Source organism: Pinus tabuliformis, chromosome 4_1, assembly GCF_031772625.1.
Source record: "Pinus tabuliformis cultivar Carrire ecotype Pingquan chromosome 4_1, CPIR1, whole genome shotgun sequence".
Lineage (NCBI taxonomy): Eukaryota > Viridiplantae > Streptophyta > Pinopsida > Pinales > Pinaceae > Pinus > Pinus tabuliformis.
In genome coordinates, this window is record NC_142303.1 from 470,910,036 (window position 1) to 470,915,999 (window position 5,964).

Consider the following 5,964-nt stretch of genomic DNA (forward strand, 5'->3'; position numbering starts at 1 on the left):
TGTGTTTTAATTTAATATAATGATACATGTAATTACAATAATATTATTTTAAGATAAGGAAATTATCTTAGACACTTAATTATTTGGTTGAACAAATATTTCAACTAAATACCAACCTAGTAAGTTAACTATATGGAGAGAATCTCTCAACCAAATAGGCTTCAACAATCTTCTAAATAATATGAACATACTCATTTTGTAGAGGTTAGAACTCTACTTAATAATGGCTAATTAGACAAAAGCTTCCTATTTCAACAAGGTGGATGAGGCTCTATTGACTTTTTATTTTTTTAATTGACGGCCTAGATTGATTCTCAATGGAATATGCTCAACATATGCTTGGTCTAAATGCTTATCAACCAATCTAATGTGTTAGAGAGTTTCTTAAATCAAAGTTAATAATAATATTTTTATTGTGGTTGTACTAGTAATATGAATAATTAAAAATTGATCACACACATAATACGAGTAAGAGTTATATGCTCCAACAAAATCAACTCATATTGTGACTTTGTATAAGAATAAACTTTTATTTAATATTCTTATCACTTATGTTATCATGGGTATGAAGTTTTGGGTTAGAATGTTTCTAGAATATTGTGAAATAAGATAAATTAAATTCAAAATCATTTTATAATTTATAATCTTAAAATTAAGAGTAATACACCATATCTATCTTCCCTAAAAATGCAAGTCTTTCTCCCATTGCAAATATGGTTAAAACTAGGTAGTTAATGTACAACATCAAGATAAACAACATGGAAGACAAGAGGCTTATTAAGGTTTCTTCAAAATCTAGTCAAAAACCACCCACAACTCTAGTAAGGTTGGCATAAAAATGTAAGGAGGCTACTTTATAGAATAATAGTATTATTAAAAATATTATTCTATTTAAATTTAAAACTAAATTATAGTGCCATAAAAGAATTAGAAGACAAAATAGAATTAAGATTTTATAGTATTGAGGTGTTCAACTCTATTCTTAATCTTGAAGATAAAATTCTTAATCTTCAAACTAAAAAGAAAAATTCCACATTCAAAGAGGGCATTGGACGATTCCTAGAAAAGGAGAGGTTAAAAGAATTAGTTTTTGTGACAATGTAATGTTGAACCTAAAATGGCATTGTACAATTTATTAAATGACATAGGTTAAAAGAATGTGTCATCTTTATATCACTAAGAAGATTAAAGATAAAAAAAAAAAACATATAGTTATTTTTGTGACACTATAATGTTGAACATAAAAATGACATTGGACAATTTATTAAATGACATAGGTTGATTATACCACTAAAAAGATTAAAGATCAAAAATATTTTCTCTTAAAATACCTTGACTACCCCATATTAAATATCAATTTAGAAACATTTATTATAGTATTGAAATTCCTCACTTTTAAACTAACCAAAACTATGATAATTTGAAAATAATTCTCTATTTTCATAAAATATATAAAATTCTAAAACAAGCATGATAATTTACAATCTTTTTATAAAATTCAAATAACCAATAATAAATGGAGTGAAAGAATCATCATATCAAAATCATGACACACACATTAAATTTATTTCTCACACACATTCATTTTTATATATATATGAATGATTTATTTTTATTATATATTTCTAAATAGTAAATTTATGAAATTAAGGTTACTTGTAACTAGAAAGCACATGACTCTGAGAGAAATAGCCTTAGTAATGATCACATGCCAAATCGAAATTAAAATTGCTTCTCATTGAATAAGAACTTGTATACTGGAATGAATGGAAGCATCTTAATGGCCCAAGAGGAAGAGGTGTTTCTTATAATATGTTTTCTCAAAAGTTGAAGTTTTCATATATTGGCAACCCAAATTACCATGTTTTCGATAACTTATATTGAAGTAAGAAATTTTTGCGCACATAAACTCCCCATTGAAAATAATTAAAAACAACAAATAAACAAACAAACAAATAGGTGTCCATGGTGCTAAAAATGTAAATGAATTCCTAGTTGTAAGAATGTGTGCGCTCAAGTTCCTACTACTAGGAATGTTGGTGGGTTCCGTTAATTAGGAACGCACACATTCTTACTACTAGGAACACACACATGTCTGTGTTGATAGGAATGCATCATCATTTTTAGCACAAATGTTTTTTTGAATTTAAATTTATTTTAGGTGAGAAGCTTACATGCCCAATGAGTTTCTTTCTTCGGATAAAGGTTCAAGATCACCAACCTAGCAGTTTGGGTTTTATATATATATATAACTAACATTATTTTCATGTAGGTGAGAAAAATACTCTGTTCATAAAACTACAGACACATAAAGTCGATTATGCAGAATCGACATATAAAATTAAAAAAAGAAAGAAAGGGAAAAAAGAATGTTTACTATTTTTAATATAATTTTCTCTCGACATATGTCAAAACATTCATATACATCCCTTGCCTATTTCCATCGTAACATTTGGGCCCAAACCATTTGGAAAAGAAAAAGTATATGGTACATTAGAGGACATTAAGACCTACAATCTAAAAAAATAAGGATTGTTCCATAATGTTAATCCCTTTTAAGTTGCACTAATGGAAGACCTTGTACTTTAAATGATATAATCCCTTCATAACTAAAGGGAAGAAAAAGAAAAAATAAAAGAAAAAAACAAACAAAATTAAGTTTATGAATTTTGAAAAAAAGTTGTGCACAAGAAGCTATTTTCTCAAAGGTTCACTGACAGAAACATTTACATTATAATTTTCATAAAAAATAACATATTGTTACTTTTCCAAGTTTGCTTTGCCACTAACACATCATCAAGCTCATGGTAATTTAATGGAAAAATCTACTATTTGGTTGTAATATCAAATAGTACATATCTATGACACTATTGCCAAGCCAATGAATACAAGTCCTCTAGTTAGATTTTAACCACTTGGTTAAAACATTGTAAAAGTTTATACTTTTATAACTATAGATCTTGATTAACTCGGTACCAAACACATTTTAAATCCTTCTAGTTTTTTTTCTATTTGCTAGTTAAAACAAGGTACTCATCTAACCATAAAAAAATTAGGGTTGAAATAATTATTTAAAAAATAATTTGAGTAGTTATTCTAGCATAAAGACTTTTAACACATTATAAATATTATGTTCTAAGTTATTGTAAATACAATAAAATAATTTATTTCTCCAATTCTTTTATAATAAAACTTTTTTTTTTTTTTGTTCTATATTGACTATATATCATATCCTTATGTTTTAGGAATCTTAGATTCTTCATATCCAACTTTCAAAAAATATATAATATTAATTTGAAGAGAGATCCAACTTAACATTCATCTTTTATTCTATGGAAAACAACAATAATTCTTTTTTTTTTTTTAATTTCTTTCTTCAACTTAGTATGATTTTTTAAGCTTTAATTTTATTAAAAATACCATATTTATGTTCATTATAACTTATTTTAACTTGATATAATCTATCTTTATACTTAATTCTTTAAATAGTGGGAAAACCCATCATAACTTAGTTATCAACCATCACTGGATACCACACACACCAAGCAGGTTGACTTATAATTAGTATTCAAGGAAAACCATGTCATCTGGAATTACCCGCTAGTGGTCCTTAAGGGGGCGCAGTTTTACTCTTGCCAAATGTCTCTCGGTGTTTGGTTGCTAACTGGTCTCCTTAGATCTAGTGATCCTTAAGAGGGCAGAATTTCACTCTTGCTAGATATCTTGCTAACTTGTTTCTTTACATTTAGTGGATGTTTTCGTAAAATGACGCAGTTAAGATACTTTACAGAGCATCACTCTCTATAAACACTTATTAATTTAACCGTTCGAGATTAACTATACATTTTCTGAACAGTCAAAATTTAAAAACTAGGTTTAATGAATATTTTTTTCGGATTTTAAGGTGCACCAAAAAGACACACCAGCAAGACACATGATTGCCGGTGTTTTCCTTGTTTCTTGTTTTTTAAATATAAAAATGTATACAATAAGATACATTAAATTTATTGCGAAAATTGTAATGTGGGTTTGGCATGGAATTCTACACTTCATTTTCATGTTTAGCAACATATTTCTACAGGGATTTTGAAATAATATTAGTTATCATATTAATATATTCATCATATTTTATAGAAAAAAATATGGATATTTGGATTATTAAAAAATTCCTAAATAATAAAGCTAAGTTCATTATGAGAATTAAATTTAGATGAAGAAAGTAATATTACTTCCACCGACCCAATTAAACATAAACTTTTATTATTCATAGGATTCTACCAGCACAGGTAAAAAGTATACAATAATTTTCAGTATAATAACAAAGTTTTTTTCCGTACTGAAAGAGAAAAAAAAAAAAAAAAAGGTTTTTTCCAAAATCAAACCTTTACCATGTCCAGACTACAACTGTTTCAAAATAAAGCTTGCTTCCCAGCTGAGATCGTTAATTTGAATTTAAAAATAAAAAAATAAATAATTAAAACAAATTGCCATCTCATAATTTCTGAAAGATCTGGAAAATCTCGTGTTGCAATTTTATTAACTGGTGTCATGTGGTTCAGTGATCTCCACCATTTTTCAGCATGAAAAAAAAGCTATATATTTATATTGTATTCATTGTTATGGATGATAACAGCATATATGACTTGATTTGATAAAGCCTTTACATAGACTGTTGTGTGGATTTCTCCACATCTTGAGATTGACAAGATTGTAAGGCAAATAACCTGCTTTTATACAAAATGTTTTTGATGGAGATAGAAACATATGATCACCAGATATATAAAACAAAATGATTTCCATGACAAAACAGAAAATATATATGTTCATACCTTTGCTGTGTGTTATGCCAATGTATGACCAAGTATAGAAAACATACCAGAATAATTCCATTGATAAAGAGTTATATACCCGGGAGGCAAAAGTCCTGGATCTGGAAACAGTTGCTTGCCGTTTGGATCTGCATCCTCCATACGCCTTGGGGAGAAGTTAGGCCCTTTTTGGATAATGCATCAGCTTTCTTGTTTTTTGTTCTAGCAATGTGTGAAATAGTATAGTTCCTCTTGTTGTTCCATAAAGCTGCAATCCTGTCCAGCCATCCAGCAAGATGAATGTTTTTTATGTTGTGCTTTGACAAAACATGATCAGTTATTAACTTCGAGTCTCCATAGATTTGTAAATTCGGAATGTCAAGGAAAGTACAAAATGAAAGGAGACCCGCTAATGCCACCGCCTCAGCTCTGTTGTTGGATCCCGGTCCAGCATTCCAATGAATTTCAAATGCTTGTTCATCTGTTGTCCTGATGAAAACGCCACATGCGCACATCCCATGTTGTGCAGCACCGTCGAAGAAAGCACATGGAGGAGCCGTGGACATCAATGTCGTGTGTCTTCTATCAATCCTGTTCCTGTTGACTGATGCCATATGATTTCTCCCTTTCCTGTTCCTGATCTGTCCGGACATATCTAGGGCGTTGTATAGAGATAGGATAGATGTAAAAACAAGAGTTGGATTCCACTTTTGAATTGAAGAGCCTGCCATTTCTCCATTTCCATATAGCCCAAATGGTCAATAATGGGATGGGCCTCCATTCTTTGTTCATGGTGCTCCATCTTTTGAAAGCTTCAGGAATTGAAGGGAAGGAGCAGTTAGAGAAACCATAGTGAGCCGCTAGATTTTTCCAGATAGGCTGCACCTGTGGGCATGTGAGAAATAGATGTATATTGTTTTCAGAGTTGTTTCTACAAAGAAGGCAGATTGCAGGCCCATGCCAATTTCTTTTTTGTAAATTTTCCCAAGTGAGGTTCCTATTGTGGAACACCAGCCATGCAAAAATTATGATCTTCGTGGGGCATCCCGATTTCCAGAAAGTAGGAGGAAAGATGTCTCCAATATTACCTGCCTCCGAGGTTAGAAATTGCAGATATATTTGTTTTACCTGGACTGCCGAGGATCCACCCAGGCCC